General features: G+C 40.3%; 1 protein-coding gene across 1 annotated transcript in view; it reads right to left on the bottom strand.

The window, feature by feature from the left end:
- Positions 1-18121, bottom strand: part of LOC149141237 (actin-related protein 4-like) — a 78439-nt gene that overhangs the window by 1742 nt on the left and 58576 nt on the right. The gene's annotated exons all lie outside the window — the stretch shown is intronic.

The raw sequence follows: 18121 nt of genomic DNA, 5'->3' as shown, positions 1-18121 counted from the left end.
ATATGGCTGGTTTTGTACAGAACCAGCCATTTCTGGTTTGAGGCTATGATCTGGACCAGAAATCTTCCAGAACCTCTCAAACATGTTAAAATATGACAACAATTAATTAAAAGAAAACATAAAACCAAAACTTACCGAGGAAAATTTTTGGTGATTAGACTAATAGTGTTGGTTAACAAAACCAATGATAACTTTCTAACAGTACCTATTTTACTTTATCACTGAAGCCTAAAAGTTGAAGTGGATGTAAACCTGATTGCAAATTCCTCTTGATTAATAAATACCTTAACTTGCTATTATTGTTTTATAGACTCTGAAAACCAAGTGGTATCAGAGCACTGAGTTCGCATTGGGGCCAAGTTCTGACAGAGTTCGATCAAAGGAGTAACAGCCCGTCAATTTGTGAAGAGCCCACGCAGAGCCTGTTCACATAGAAGGATAGAGTGTGACGAGAACAGGGGTTTGATCATATTCAACTGCAGCCTGAGCCGCATAAAACCCTGGCCACAGAGGTTTGAGTGGGCTAAGGTGCAGTTTGGAGCCATATGTGGAGTGTTTCAGTTGGGTCCACACACAGAGAGGAAAGCCATCAAGCAGTGTAAAGTAGATCTAGAGGAAAGCCCACAAACCTGCGGCTGTGGAGGTGCTCACAGGAGCCCATTGATAACGAGAACCAGGCAGTTAATTCATGCAGAGTTTAGACAGTGGAAAACCATTGATGCAGAGAACTTGCACACAATTTCTGTGTAGAGTTGCACATGCCAAGATCTGTGTGAAGGTGGAGGCCATTGTGTAGAAGATAACCACCAAAGAACTGTTTGAGCAGCAGAGGTGAAAGTCAGGCCAAGAACCAATGAGCTGTTCGGGTCATGTACTTTAACAGATATGTTTTTACCTTGCCGCTTAAACTCTCCCTATCCTGCCCCCCAGCCTTAGAGGAAGGCACCAGCCTTATCTGCACGAAATCAGAGATTTACCTATTTCAAAATGTGAGTTCTTTATCCCTTATGAAAATCATATGCCTTGGAAACTCCAAAACCAACCTTTCATGAGTGGCAAGATTGAGCCAAGATTGCTTGGGAGTGGGAGTGGAGGCAGAGAGTGAGAGTGGAAGTGGGAGTGGAGAGCAATATTTTCAAAAGCTCCCAGTTTGGGAGCAAATCTGGAGTGAATTTTTATGTAATATATATTTTTATATATCTTGATGCATATATGTCAACAAAAGCATGTAGAATGATGAATTAGATATAAAAAGCATAAAAACATGGATTGAACCATATAACATCAATCTTAAAGTTTCAAGATTTAAAAATTCGATATATAACATTTATCATCATTGATCACTAAAGTTGTAACCTGTACTTGTAACCATTACCATTACCAAATAACCAAACGATAACAAAGAATATCTAACACGAAATAAAACGTTTCAACTTTCAACTTTCACGAAGCATCATATTCATAATTCATTACCAATAAGTTATAATGACCAACTTCAAACTTCAAACTTTAGTTGTCATATATTGTTTACAAAAAATATCATAATAAATATGAAAGAGTCAACAGTTATAAAAACTACTAGAAACTAGAAAAGACAAGTAAATCTATTATGCATTGTTAATGCTTGTGCTTCTTTTCACCACGAGAAATGTCTAATTTTTCAGAAGGTTGTGGTGATCTATTAGGAGTCTCCTCCCGCATAGTCGGACGACCATGTCCAAATCTAGAACCAAAAGGCACATGACCTCCATGTGAGGATGTAGATGGAGGTGGCGACAACAAAGGCAAAGATTGTGGAACTTGAGCATTGCTACTGGATGATGGGGGTGGCATGGTTGTTGTTTCTTCATCATCATCTTTCAAAAGTTTTGCTTCCAATTCTTCTAGATGTAGACCACCATCCTCCAAATTATCTTCCTTTGGGTTGTTGTCCCAATATACATTTGATGTATCATCACGAGCCTGCTCACAATAATGTGTCAACAACCTCAAGTTGTAGTACACATAAACTAAGCTTTCTGCACAATTTTCATTGAGTCTATTTCTTCTCACATTATGGATGAAGCTATAGGTGCTCCAACACCTCTCTGCAGAAGAAGTATTTACAACCTGTGAAAGCACTTTTTTTGCCAAAAGTTCTGTTGTAGCGGCTACAACCACCCTCCAAAATTTCGCCTTAGCCTCTTTTGGAGCCTCCCTACCAACCTTACACAACACTTTGTCTTGCTTCATCAAGTACTCAAGCTTCATGTGTTTTCCTCGCACAAAGGCAGTCTGTCGATCACAGTTGATCCATTCCCCTCATAGGCTGCTCACCCGGACTTGGTCCAGCGGCAGGCTGAGCAGCTTCCCCTTGAAAATTGCGCATTTCCGGAGGGCTACCAGTCTTCCCTCCAGGAGTTATGCAATCCTTTCTGACAGCCTGCTGGGCTCCAGGATTGCGCAATCCTGCCAGCCAACCCTCCCAGCAGGATTTGCGCAAATTTTCCCAGCAGCACGTTGTTCAGCCTAGGCTTTGCACAAATCTGGGCAGCAGTCAGCTGCTCTGCCCAGAAATTGCGCAAATCTCCTGGGAAGCCAGCCCAGCTCCCAGCCAAAAATGCGCCTTTTTCTTCAGCAGTCAAGTAGTGTCTTGCATGTGCAGCTGAGTTGATCGGTTCCCTCTGGGATTGAGCAAAACAGACTTGCATGCATGGGTTGTTTCTCCCAAGGCAGCATGCAAAGGCATCCCTTGTTTTAGGGATCTATGTTTAGCAGTTGGAGGTTACATGCAAGGAGCAATTCCGAAACCTCCCACCAAGTGTCGCTTCCCCTATATTCGTGGCATGCGCGTCACAACCTCAATGTTATCAAAACTCATCAACCAAACGCTGCAGAGCTTATTCCTCACATCAACCTTGTAGCTCTGACATCCCACATCACATCTAGGGATAGTCGGCACATTCAACTCAGCTGTTTTGGGGTAAACCCGCTTCCCATGCCTTATGCTGCATTTCTGTCGCTTTTTGTGTTTTCACTTGTGGGAGTACTGTTTGCTTGATTTCTTTGAGTGCTTGCTATCGTTTACATATATACTAGCTTGTCCTAGCTCTGTTTCAGTTTTCGTTGCTATCTCACTGTTGTCGCATGCATGAAACTGTTTTGCACAGACGTTCACCCAACCGACGAACTGCCTCACCCACATGCATGTTGATCTATTTGCTGAATCTTTCATTCATGTTTTGCATGCACTGTCAATCACTTTTGCTATCACTTAGTGTCGCCATGCATTTACTGTCTTAGTTGCTTTCAGTTGCCCGTTGACGAGTTGGGCCAACCTTGGCCCGGACTCTGCCTTCACCAAGGTTGCATTGCGCAATCTGGGGAAGGAAGGCTCACCTTCCTCTCCAAATTTGCGCATTCTTGCCCAACACTGGCCTCCAGGATTGTTTTGCGCATTTCTAGAGGACAGTGGCTGCTTGGCCCAAGAAATTGCACAAATATGTCCCTAGGCCAGCAGTCCTTCCCAGTTGGAATTGCGCATTGCGCAATCCCAATAGTCAGCAGCCAGACTAGACTGTGCATTGTGCAGTTCCAACAGTCAGCCAGTCTCCTAGCAGCCTAGACCGTGCCTTGAGCAGTCTTGGCAGTCAATCTCCCGACCTCCTGGCCGAAATTGTGCAACCTTCATGATACCCAGGTATGTTGCAAGTCAATTCTTATGTTCATTTTGGTTTTCAACTGACAGATTGCTTGCTATGAGTGTTGCCATGTCTCCAGGTATCGCAAGTGTTCATCTGCCTCTTAGCAGTACAGGTATAATGGTTTCCAGGAGAGTAGAGACGAAGACATTGTTCAAAACACACTTGGGGATGTAGTTGATCAAGTGTCTATGAGCTTGCCTACTCACGAAGACATCAAGTTGTTCGTAGACAAGGACATCAAGCAGCATCTTGAACATCAGTTGAAGGCAGCATACCGAATGCAACAAACACAACGAATGCAGCAAATGCAGTGAATGCAAGAGTAAGGTTGTTGACAACACAGAGGCGAAACAAAGTTGCAAGATCAAGCAGATCCACTGATAATGAAGGCAACTTTGGAGACTCAGACTATGAGGTGATGGCGCGACATGAACGTCGCGCGAATATAGAGAATGGAATGAAGGAGTTGCATGTGCCGAAGCAGCAACTCAAGGAAAAACATGAAGTTGCACAGACAAACAAATGAGTTGCAGCAGGATCAAGAACAACAGTGGACGCAACATGCACTCATGGATGAAATTGCACCTGTACAAGTTAAAAATCCATCCCAACAGCTAACATGGAGCAGACATGGTGAGTAGTGTTGTTGATCGCATGCAAGGGATTCAGCAGCATGCATGTCATTGTGCACACGCATGCAACCCAACCCATTCAGCACACTCACCAAGGCGAAGACAAGAAGCAATTCCAACTGGAGCTGAACATGTACTTTGGCAAGTTGATGTGCATGACCACCAACACACCCTTCAAGATCAGCAAGGACACTATGCATCAGAGTGTTGCCGGTTCAACTATACCCAAGAAGACCATGCGCATGTTAGCAGACGAGTTGGATGAAGGGGCCGAACGAATGCACCAGTTGCGACGGAGGCAAGAGTTTGCTTCAACAAGATATCACTATGAGGTGCATGCACACCATCACGAATGACCAGGCTTGGCATCAGCTCACCACCTTCACCATCACAAGCATGTCAAAGAGTTGGTCTCACCATAACGAACCGAGTGTCAATGATGTCTTGCAAGGCTTGCTCAAGCCATGTTGTCTCACATGAGTACATGTGCATTGCAATGTTGAGTCATGTCAAGTGTAAGTCAAGTGTCAATAGCGGATGTAACAGTCATAGAATAGGTGAAGAGTCATGAGGGTAGTTGAATGGTCACAAAGGGGAATGTCAAGGGTCACCCCACCCTTTGCTATAAATAGTCCCTCATAACTCATTGTATGGCCTTTTGGTCAACCAAGCTTACTAAGACTATCTTGAAGAAGGCTTGGACAGTATTGTAACGCACCTTGGCTTCTCCACTGCACGAAGCTAGTACATCTCTTTGGAGGAGCAGGCGGATGTGGTTGTAACGTTCCACTATTGGGGCTAGCAGGTTTACATGGATGTATTGTATGAATGTGACTTACACTTCTTTATATAGTAAGAGCCAGCACATTTTCATGCATATGTTGTTATTATAGTTGGATTACTCTGGTTGCTTTAATGATATGTGTTGTTTAACTTACATACTTGTGTATGAACTGATTCACATGCAATTATATGAATCTTGTTGTTAATGTGTTGCATATGTTGTTAATGTTGTCACCGTCTGTGTTGACTGCTCTGTCGGACATTAGACAGACCTTTCTCATGAACCTTGCTATATCAACCGTCACACTCGTCTCAGACTGATCTGTGAGTGTTGTTCGTGTTATCTTACCTTGTATGTTGTGATTTCCGCATCTGAGTGGACTGCCCCGCCGAAAGTTGTGCATGTCCTTTGTGTGGTGTGTTCCTAGCCAAGTTGGGACTGATCCCTTTCAACCTAGAACTCACCTTCACCTTCCTCTCCCTTCAAAGTGTTGGAACCTCTCATACACCTTCCTTGACTCACTGCATCAGTCACACCCTTGCTACTAACAGAGTTATCTTACTTGCCTCTGTGCAATATCGCAGTCAAGGCACTACCTTACAACCCATTGCTGAGACTCCTACACCAAACGGTCTAAGGTCTAATTGGAACTTCTTACCGGGGAGATCCCCTTGACATGTTGGCGGGTCCAGCATCGTCAACAAGTCCCTGACCGACATACATGTCCCACCATGTGACAACATCAAATCTATCCCTATCTTCCATTGCATGCAAAGAACCAAACACTCTAGTGCTAGTGAAGTATCTGCCTAATTCAAGATGCAATCTAACACACTCTCCCTATCAGGTACTAGCTTGTCTAATGTTGTCATATACCCATTTTGTACCTCTAGATTTGTATGGGGTTTGGCCCTAACTCCACCCCTAAGTGCAAGTTTTCCCAACCAAGATGGAGAGTTGTATTTTGGCGTAAGGATATACACCAAGGCATGTAGTGGAACATAAACTTTATCCCACCATGCACACACAAAATTGTGAATAATATCATACAAGTTGGGATCTTTTTCCTGAACAATATCTTTTATTTGCCCCAACATGTTATCCATCTACTCATACACCTCCCCAATCATTGGTGCATCTGTATCTGCAAAACGAATCATGTTATAAATGGGCTTGGTGTGTTGCAAAACTTCCCTCACACATGCCCAAAACAAACCATCAAGAGCAGTCTCCTCCACCTCTTCAAAACCTTTCCTGTCAACTACAGTTGGAGCCCTGCCCTTTAATACCTGCCAATGTTGATTTGATACCATGCTAGCGAATGACTCTCTTACCTTCAAAAGGCGCCTAAAGGTGAGGTAATAGTTAGAAAATCTAGTCTTTGCAATCTTCAACAACTCCAAACTTGAGTGACTACGGAAAAGCCCATGGGTATTTCTATGATTGGTAATAAATTTTATCATTCTCTTGCCTATCTTGTACAAATCGCCAATCCATCTGTATTGAGGGTGTTTTTTCTTAATAATATCATGCATCAAAAGGTTCATTGTGTGAACCAAACACCCAGATATGTTAGGGTATCCTCAATAATTGCTCCTGCTACCTTATAATTAGAAGCATTATTAGTGATGACTTGGATGACATTGTATGGCCCAATATTTTCAATTGTTTGAAGTAATGGTTTTGCAATGTTGATGGTAGTCTTGAACTTTTATGGGAAATCATATGCTGAAAGGAAGACTGCATCACTAATAGACACACCAAGAACACTTATCAATGGCTTGCCTTTTACATTTGTCCAGCCATCAGATACAATGGATACCCCGTGGTCATTCCAAGAATTTGTTATTTTAGCAAAAGCATGTGCTATTTTTGCTTTTTCATGATCAAGTCCCACGGTTCTAGCTTTGTCATACCCAGGGCTCTTGTATCCTTTGGGGGCATCATTAATGGCGGCAACCAGTTCATGCCAATAAGGTGAGTGAAGAACATTGAATGGTATCCCACATGCATAGAGAAACCGGAAAATTTTTGCATCCACATCATTCCTACACCCTTGGTCAAGGAAATCTGATATCGTTCTATGCCTTAAAGGGATGTTTGTTCCTATGCCTCCATATCCATTGCCATGGGAAGTTGATGGAGTTCTTAGTCTATGTGACTGTGCACTAGTGGTGTCATGTTCAAAGTCACCCTTTGATCTTTCATATTGGTATTGGGCTTCCTCCTCTTCCCTTATGTATTTGGTTGTTTGATGTTGTGACACACTTCCACAAGTTTTGATTCCTATTTGTTTATTTCCATCCCATAGCATTTTCCCACAAAGATGCTTTCTAGCATGGTTGTATGAACCTGTGTAAGTGCTTTTGCAATGGAGGCATGTAAATTTAGTGGTTCCACACCCTTTCCCTCCTACAGGCCTAGAAATATATTTCCATAATGGGGTTTGGTTTGTTTGGTTTTTGTGCCCTCATCATCTCCACTCTCATTATCCTCCTCCTCCTCACCAAGGTACTCCTCTTCTCCAAGGTTTTTTATTCCACCACTCCCCACTTCTTCATCATCTTCATCATTCCTCCTTTTGCTCCCCAACATCATCATAACAAAAAGAGGAACCAACAAGAGAATGTTCCTCCTCAACTCAAGCTCCAATTCCAAAAGCCCTCTCTTGCTCTCTCAATATGCAAATGGTGAATTATGGCAGGGGAGGAGGGCCTTTTATTTCTTTTGGCCCCTCCCCTCCTTCCAAAAAAATTTCTTAGCCTTTTCGCTGACAGAGAGCAAATTTTTTAGGCAAAAGCGATCAGGAGCGATCGCTCCCCAACCCCTCCCGCCTAAAAATATTTTCTCCGAGAGTGAACGGGAGCGAATTTTTTTGAAGGAGAGCACTCCCAATGTCACTCTAAATCCACTCCCAAGGGGAGCGTGCTTCGGGAGCAGATTCGAGGGGGTGTCGCTCCCCCGCAACCCTGGATTGAGCCACATTTGTTGGGGAAAATCGTAGGAAGAGAAGTCTATGTTCAAACCGGGTGCATAAATTGAGCCAATGTAAGTCAGCGATACCAAGCCATCAAAGCAGAGACAAAGGTAAATCAAGTTGTACTTATTTGAAGAAAAAAAAAAAAAATTGAGACTTTTAAGCACTATTCACTTGTCTTGCAAATGGTGTTTTGTTTATCATTGTTGGTGAAGTAACAACAACAAGCTTCTGGAGCAAAACGAAAGGCCTTTATATGACAAAGTCCTTAACAAATCGGGTCTACTTGACTATATAGTCTAAAAATGACGATACGCAAATTGTAAATCGTTTGAATGTTTTAAATAGTCTTATTTGCCAATTGAATAGTATGGATGTTAAATTTGATGGCGAAGATAAGGCAGTTATATTCTTTTTTCATTGCATAATCGTGGGATCATTTACTAATTTCCATTAGATTTAGTACAACTAAGACTCTTGAATTTGACTCTATTGTTGGAGCATTGTTGTCTGAGGAGCTGAGGAGGAAATCAAGTATTGATAACTTCACGCCAAAAGCAATAGTGGCTAGAGGTCAGTCCAAAGAAAGAAGAGAAAAGTCAAAAGGTACATCTTGATCAAAGTCAAAAGGAAAGAAGAGCAAACTCAAATGCTAATACTATAACAAGATACAACATCCCAAGAAGAATTGTTCGCAAATACAAGAATCCAAGGAAGACTCCCAAAAGGAGGCAAATCCAATTGAATTAAGTTTAGGTATGAATGATGAAGCATTGTTTATTAGTAATGTTTCTCAATACTATGAATAATGGTTGTTAGATTCTAGCACTTCTCATCATATGTGTCCACACAAAAAATGGTCTTTTTCATATTTCTTATGGGAAATAACATTTCGTTTAAGATTGTTGGGGTTGGGAGTGTCAAAATCAAAATGCATTAGGGTATTATTAGGACATTAATAAATTTTAGACATGTGCCTAAACTAAAGAAGAATTTAATTTCTTTGGGAGATTTGGATTTTGAGTCAAGGTGGAGCACTAAAGTGTAAGTGCACTTTAGTGGTTAATGAAGGCTACTAAGATAAGAAACTTCTACAAGCTAAATGGAAGAAATAATATCAATGAAGTAGCAGTGGTATCTAAAAATGTAATTAAATCCACTCGTTTACGGCATTAGCGCCTAGGTCATATGAGTGAGAAAGGACTAAAGGTACTGATAAATTGCAAATTACATAAAAATTTAAAATCTCTAAATTTGAATTTCTGCAAACATTGTATATTTGCAAAGCAGTGTAGATAGAAGTTTAAAGCAAGCTCCCATGTTAGTAAACGTATTCTTGATTATATTCATTGTAATGTTTAGGGGGCGTCCCCTATAGTTTTCTTCGAAGCATCATCATATTTGTAAAATTTATAGATGATTTCTAAAAACGTGTGGGTTTATGTTTTGAAAAGAAAAGCTTGTATTTAATACATTTAAACAATTTAGAGTTATGGTAGAAAGGAAAAATGGTAAAACAATCAAATGTTTAAGAACAAATAATGGAGGCGAGTTCACTTCTTTAAAGTTTGAAAAATATTACAAAGTTGAGATTGTAAGACACAAAACCACTATATATACTCCCTCGCAACAAGGTGTTGAAGAACTCCTGAAAAAGACTCTTCTAGAAAGAGTGAAAAGCATGCTCAACAATGTCAATTTACAATGAGTTGTGAGCAGAAGCAATCACTACTACGTAAATCGATCACCTTCAATTGCAATAAATAATAAAATTCTTGAAAAGGTATGGAAAAGTCATCCCCGTAATTATTCAAATTTAAAAAAATTAGGTTGTGAAGCTTAGACTATCTCAACTATGGGCGCTGCTACTTTTATCTAACTCAACCTCCAAGCCACTTCATTTATTCCCCTACCTATCTCCCTAACAAATTAAATGGTCTGCTGGTGCAAGCAATAAAGTTGTATATGGGTTGCTTAAGTGAAGGACGAGTCCATACTATCCCTATTCTAGTAGGACGTGTGGAGCATGTCCATGCAAGAGAGGGACAAGAGAAGGGATGTGAAGAAAAAGAAGGCGCAAGTAGAGAACATAAGGAGGTAGGGGAATAAAGCAAGGTGTGTAGGAGAAAACAAGAAAAAAGTATGCACAGTAGTGAGAGCGCTCATTGTAGAAAACCTTTGTGGTGTGATCGAGAAATCACTCCCTGCATTCTAGTGTGACCTAGTTTGTGTATCAGTGTTGGATTTGGCCAATGAAGTTGTATATGGGTCGCTTGAGTGAAGGACAAGTCCATACTGTCCCTATTCTAGTAAGATGTGTTGAGCATGTCCATGCAAGAGAGGGACAAGAGAAGGGATGTGAAGAAAAAGAAGGCACAAGTAGAGAACGTAAGGAGGTAGGGGAATAAAGCAAGGTGTGTAGGAGAAAACAAGAAAAATGTATGCACAGAGGTGAGAGCACTCAGGAGTAACAACATTGTAGAAAACCTTTATGGTGTGATCGAGAAATCACTCCCTACATTCTAGTGTGACCTATTGTGTGTATCAGTGTTGGATTTGGCCGAGAAGGCTCAATAGAGATATTGATTCACACGGTGCTTGCCTTGGGGCTAAAAAACCGGCCCTAGAGTGAGATCATATTCTTGGATTGGCAAAGTCTGAACCTTGGGCAAATCCATGTGATTGATTTTTGGGGGATAGTGTCAGTAAGGTGCTCACTGCCTAAGAGAAATTGACCAACCACTTGGATAGTGGAATTTATTGATTTTCTAGGGCACAAGCTAGAATTATATTTTCTTTGATAGGTAACTACTTCCAATGACCAGTTAGTACTAGTTCCACATAGTATTATTAAACAGTTATACTGAAGAAAAATATCAAATGATAAACATGAAAGAGCAGTAGGAAATAACCATGAGACAATGAGACAAGCAACACAAAAATTAGGCCTGAGGGTTGGGCAAATGAGAGAGAGAGTTTAGAGCTCATCAATACATCAAAAACAACAACATCAAGATAATAACCAAACTAGTAACCAAGAATGTGCTAAGTCAAGTGCCAAGCCCTCCTTTAGATTTCCGGCCCCCCTATTCCCAACTTTGTTGGATCAGAGATAACCAAGACATGGTCAATGTCCAAATGAGGAGGGCTCTCCAATATATAGACTTCACAAGGGGGTCAAATGGGTGCCTCCAAGGGGCCTCGCCGACTTGAGTAATTTGGAGTCATAAATTTTTAAATTTCCCTTTTTTTCATGATGAAAATATCGACCATGCCTACCATGTTTCCAAAACTCGCTCTTAGCTAGGGAGGTACTTTTCATTCTCTCAAAAGGTCAATCTCCCGGACCAATCCATAGGTCTCTTGGCCCACAACCTAAGGGAAAGATCAAAAGTACAAATCTCTCTCTTGATCAAGATCAATCTCCCTAACCAATCCATAGGTCTCCTGACCCACAGCCTAAGGAAGAGATCATCAGTGTCATCATAAGGAAAGATACATAGCATCCAACACATCCCAAAATCCACAACCCCATGACATTTAGGTCAATGCCCTACTGACTAGTGGGATCAATCAATGAGACCAAACCAATCATATGCACATGATACATCTCCCTAACCAATCAATACATCTCCAAGCCCACAACCTAAGGGAGGAAACTCAAGATCAATCTCCCCAACCAATACATAGGTCTCCCAACCATTGCCTAAGGGAGAGATCACACAATTGGTGTCCCCGACTAAATGGTCCCCAACAGTAAAAAACTAAGGGATCATTCTATGCCTTAGAACCAAGATCCCTGATCAAACTCACTAGTCTCTCGATTAATTGACCTAAGGGAGTGACAATCTTCCCGACCAATCCATAGGTCTCCCGGTCATAGCCTAAGGAAGATTCATGATGATATATAATCAAAGCTCCCTCTCCAAGAAGAATTCTTAGCCATTTCAGGGTTCTCATAAAATAATCATTAGCAACCTACTCAATAGCAAAAGTAGCCATGGTGGTTTTCAACACTTTATCAAACATTCTAGCAAACAACAACATCCGGCTATTCATAAAAGTGAACATTAGCAACCTTCTCATCAGTAGACATGTACACCATGATCAAATCCAACACTCAACAAGTGGCTTCTTACAGAAGAAAACATCAACAATCTGCTCAACAATAACAAAATACACCATGGTCGAATCTAGTAAACAATAAGTGGCTTCCCATGGAAGCCAATATCAACAACTTGCTCATCGACAAACATGTATACCATGGTTGATTCCAACAAAAGATCAAATAGATCAGCAAACAACTTTTGAAGCCAAGTGGCTTCACAAATCAGCTACATTCCCAACTTGAATCATGCTAAGCAAGGCCATCCATGTCATTTAGACCAACACAACACCCAGAATGTGAAAATTCCTAGATCTAACAATCTTTGGAATCCTATTGCAACCAGCTGAATCTACTTCACCTAGATCGTAAATTACTTAACTTATTTCAGATTTCTTCTTGAAATATTGAAGTAAGTTGCTGAAGCAGCCTACACCAAATTAAATATGATTCTGAAACATAGAAACTGAGCAAGAAAATACAAACACATAGGACACCATTATTTTTGGACAAATGTCCCTAGAAAAACCCAATGCGGGAAAACCAATGCAGTAGTTCTGAGGGTTTATTATTATTAAGCAGTAGCAAAATCTAAATACATCATTGAATACCTCACAGGGTTATTCAGTTACAGAGAGAGAAATATTGGTAGAAGCTTTGTGATATTACCTCACACAATCACTGAGAAAAAGTCTCGGTTGATCCAGCTACTGGATGAGGTTCCCCTTGCAAGCCCTAAGTTGTCTTTACGTTGCCTCTACGTTGTCCCAGCTTCAACCCTCTCAGGGACAGCATCATCCAACTGGGGAATCGATCAGTAGCCCAAATTCACTGCTTTCAGTCTCCTGGTCTCACATCCCGGCTTCCGTCGCTGAAACTAACTCTCTGCTCTGCCTCTATGTGGCCCTGCTGACCCAGCGTCAGCCTCTGCGTGAGAGTTGTTGGATCACTCTATGCCTCTTTGTGTTGATGATTCTCCAACTAAGAATCTCTCTCTTCGGAAGCTGCTTTCCCTACCCCTAAACTGCAAGAAATCTCCTCAATCGAATTTTCCTCCTGAGAACTTCTCACTTCAAAAAATCAATTTCTTGATCTCTCTTGGTGTATTTTCCAAATGACCCTCAAGCCTTCTTATATCTTCCTACTGGACAACCAACGGCATAGATAAACTCCTGATCAAGGGCTCGGATTGTTTTGACTTGATATCCGTCTTTATCTAGAAGATTCACCCACAATTAGATTAATACCCATTAATATTTTAATTTTCCCATGTTTAGACTTAGGAACCCCATTAAAAATATTAATTATTTTAATATAACAGTTTCTAGGTGGAATTTCCCAAAACAGTTTCTAGATTCTTTGGAATGCATGTGCCCAAGCCTCCCTACAAAATTTGAGGCCTACAACACATCTGATGCTACCCCAAATCAACATACATCTAGTCCAGATATAGTCAGCAATTCCATGCATCAGGTGGTTCAAGGTGCCAACCATAGAATCAACCAAGTTAGCAACAAAGTCTCATAGTTGCTTCAAATTTTTCATCTCCATGCACTTACAATCCATCATGGCACAACCTCAACAGGGATTTCACCAAGTTCATGCCATACTTTTAATCTTTTAAATTCAATCAACTCCCTCTTACACTGGACGAAGAAGACCTTAGTCCTTGTCAGAAACATATCATCAGTATATAGCAGAAAATTCACAGGCTCATCTTCAACAAATTTGGATCAACATCATTCCCCAAGACATCTAGCCAACTTCATCTTGGAAGTCACAACTGACTTCTTTTCATCACAAATCGAAACATGCTTCAATTTAGGATGATCTTGTCAGCTCCCTTTGAGTCCAAAGCCCATCCAATCACGAGTCTTATTGTCACGTTGTTTTTCCATTTTTTCAATGATGCACCTAGAATCCTCACTAGGAGGCCACAGAAGAGCTGTAAATACAACCAAGCAAGATATACAAAGACAAGAGACTCATAATGAAACAACAAACAAGAAAGTACTTATCTCTTGAGAAAGTGGCATCTCCCTCTTGTTCTTAGCTTTCTCAAAGTCAACCTCGTCCACATCATCAAGGAGTCCATATCATCATCAAGGAGTTGATCTCGTCCACATCATCAAGGAGTTGACCTCGTCCACACCAATGTTGCACGAAGCGCCCCCCCCCCCCCACGGTTCCAAGCCCTGAAGCGCGTCCCGTACGGAAGCGCCTAGGAAGCTTGGCGGGAAGCGCGCTTCCGAAATTTTTGCCGCTTCCTGGAAATTCGTAAGCGTGGTACGGAAGCACCAAAGCGCGCTTCGTACGGCGCTTCTGGCGTCAGAAGCATGGCGCTTCGGAGGAGGAAGCGTACGCTTCCCGTACGTGTCCGGAAAAGCATTTAGAAAATCGTTTTTTTTTTTATTTTTTTTTTAATTTTAGGTGAGTTTGCTTGTTGGGGGTGGGTCCACCTTGGGTTAGTGTGACGAATGAAGGCAAAAAAAAATATAAATATCCCTCATGGTAATGTTAAATTCTTAAAGTAAAAGTGACATTCTCCTTTATTTTTCATTTTCATCCTTTTACTTAAACTTTTAACATTACCATGAAATGACTCAGGATGTTTGAGAGTGGTTCCAGCCTCATTGGACTTCATATGGAGAAAATAGACTTTCATATCCTATTCAAAATTCAGCAGACTTAACAGTTTTCAGGAATTCAGGATCAATGGGATTGTGGCATTTCATTAGATTATATCAAGTATGAAGGTATGCGATTAGCATTTGATCAATAGCACCAAGCCCTATATGTACCCTAGTGTTGGTGGTGTTAATTGTTGAACTCCTTTGTCACGCGGCACGCCCTTAGCAAAAAATTACCTTTCAATCAAGTCAAAATCATCGATCAAGCATATTAAGCTTTTTCTACCATATTTCAAGTCTTGAATTAGGTAGTTTGATCAAAATTGGGCAATGTTGACTAATATCCCCAGACAATCGAGGTAGAGGCAAAGGCTAGACAAGAGGAGAAGAATCTAGATTCTAAATGGTTGATGCATCTAAATGGTTGATGCTCGAATAATTAATCATTAATGTACAATGGATGTTATATCTCTCTTGATTTATGCAAAAATATGCATGTTTTCATGTCTTCTACAATTAATTTGCTATTTGGGATGTTTGTTTTGAGTATAAATGCAAATATATATATATATATATATATATATAGTAGACGCTTCCTCGGACGCTTCGCTTCATAGATTTTTGGAAAATGACGCTTTCGCGTCCCCGCTTCCAAAAAACGCTTCCGCTTCGCCCCCGCTTCGTGCAACATTGGTCCACACCAACGAGTCCATATCATCATCATCAATAAGGAGTTCCTCATCCATATCATTATCAAGGAGTCCACATCATCAGTAATAATTTAAAAAGTAAAAGAAATACAAGATATTTATGTTTTGAGAACATGACAACTCCCTCTTAATCTTTAGCTTTCTCGCATTCAACCTGCAAATCAACCTCATCATCAAGATGTCAAATCTTCTAAAAGCTAGGGTTTCGTTATTTAAGCAGAAGCAATCAATCTCTAAGTCCTATGCTCTCATTTCCATTCCCTTTTGACTTGTTAGGGTTTACAATTTGATTATCTAGGGTTTTGACTTCAAACCCTAATAATTCTTTTAGTCTAGGTTTACAAGCCCTAACACTTATCTTCATTATTCTTGACTTCAATATCATTGAGTAACATTCATCCTTGCATTCTTTTTCAACTTCATCATTTTCAATAATGACAAACCTAGGGTTTTACAAACCTTAAAGCTTACTTGATCAAATCCTTAATACAGTTCTGCAAACTCAAAACATTCCAAGTGTCTGGATAGTTATCACTTTCAAACCCTAGTTATTGCAATTTCATTGAGACTCAAATCCTTAGCAATATTTTGATCATACTTTAGGCTTAGAAAGGGAACATGCTTAACAAATGGAATAATGTTGACATCCTTGCATTCATTTCCAATGTTTAAAGTTGCATGCTTCAGATCACAATGTATCAACTGTATTTCCTTTTTCAGTAAGTTTCATCATTCAATTCAAGACATCTATAGATCTAACAAACCTTTTGCTCAATACCTGACATTCCAAAACAGTGTCTTCATGCTATTCTTGCAAACTTGCAACTTGATTGTCTTTTAATGATATTTAATTGAGATATTAAACCCACCAAAACTCAAAGGGAGATCATTACAACTATCCTGAAGATTAATAGAGGAGCATGGCTTATGAATGACCTTCCAGACCTTGTTTAATTGCTTGGCGATTCCAAGTTAATGTTCTGATGCCATCCATCAGTGTTGATTGCTCAAAGTGAGAGAGAATATATATGTCAGGAAATTGCAACCAGCCTTCATACTTCTTTGAAAAACTTCCTTGCAATAAACCTTATGCAAAAGACTTGAATATCAATTCGTAACCAAGACTCGCAATGATATATTTAGGTTGGATTTCAAATCAATCAGGTTGGCTTGCTTCAACTGTACTTACACTTATTTATATAAAAGACATACTATTATGGGTTCATATTTGAATCAGACTTCTCAGATCATACTTCTTTTTCTTTAGTTTTCTTTTCTCAGAGATCTTGATCCTAGTTCCACAAATGGCATAATAAGCTTGGATTTGATGTCATCGTGAGGTTTCTTGCCTCATACTTCTTTTTCTTTAGTCTATGACCAAAGACTCTTTACTGGTTCCAAGTCAACCCTCCTCTCCAAGTCAAAGTAAATGGCTATAGACAATTGAAATCTTCGACCTAGTTGCAGATGTCAAGAATCTTGGCTCCAAACAACTTCAATCTTGATGCAAACTTCAGGTAACTTTAAATTCTAGGCTCTGTTAGAAATTGTAGTGTTAATTTTAGGATAACAATGGTATGTTCTATGCTTACAACAATTTAACTTCAAATTCTTTATTAGCCCAATATCATATCCAGTTTAGCAATCACATCAACATGATAGTAAAATGCAGATAGAACATAGAAAATAACAGTAGAAGACAAGCCAACACAAGAGGACACAAGATATGGCACTAGCCAGGGACAAACCCCAATGTGGGGAAACCCTTGATCAATTCTTCTTATAATTCCTCAAAAGTTCAGCAGAGAGAGAGAGTACAATTTACAATATTCACTTGCCCAACTTGATCAGTCAAAACAGTAGAAACAGAAAGCCCTAACCAGAGAGTCAATGTTGGTCAACAGCACTGAAATTGACCTCCAAAATAGTTCAGTCAACCTTGGTCAAGTCGGCCTCCAACAGAAAGATAATGCAGCCCAAAACAGTCTGAAATTAACCAGTCAAACATAGTCAACTAAAGTCAACGCAGCAACCAAAACTAGGGAAATCAACGGTAGTCAACGCAGGGGTCAAATTGCCTCGGTTTTTGTGCCCAAAATTGCGGCCTGCCCAAACAGAAGTTTCCCTCAAAAAACCAAAGTCAATGTTGGTCAAAGTCAACCTCCTGAAATTTTGGCCTCATGAAAATTCGGTCAAATTTGGGCAACGCAATAGCTAAAAAATGAGACCTTCCTTTGCACGTGTGGAGAGAGAGAGAAGCCCATAAATTTGTACCCAATCAAGATGAGAGAGAGAAAGATGAATGAGAGTGATGCCAAAATGAGGAGGCCCCTGTATTTATATGCAACGTTGAACGCTGGAGGAGGCTAATTTGATGGTTGGCTAACCTAGACAATTTGTCCATAATCAAAATAAATTCATAACTTCATTTGTACATGTCAGAATGGGATGATCTTTAGATCAATCCTACACCTCTCGGAAAGAGGAATCCAAGAAAAATATCAGTTGCCTCATAAGACCTATCCAAAGTGATGTTTGGCCCTAGTTTCCAAATTTAACATGTAGACTACTTGAAATATTTCGGTTTTGTCACAAAACTA

The sequence above is a fragment of the Pinus tabuliformis genome, chromosome X (genome assembly GCF_031772625.1).
Source record: "Pinus tabuliformis cultivar Carrire ecotype Pingquan chromosome X, CPIR1, whole genome shotgun sequence".
Taxonomy (NCBI): Eukaryota; Viridiplantae; Streptophyta; class Pinopsida; order Pinales; family Pinaceae; genus Pinus; species Pinus tabuliformis.
This window is presented reverse-complemented; position numbering and strand designations above follow the sequence as displayed.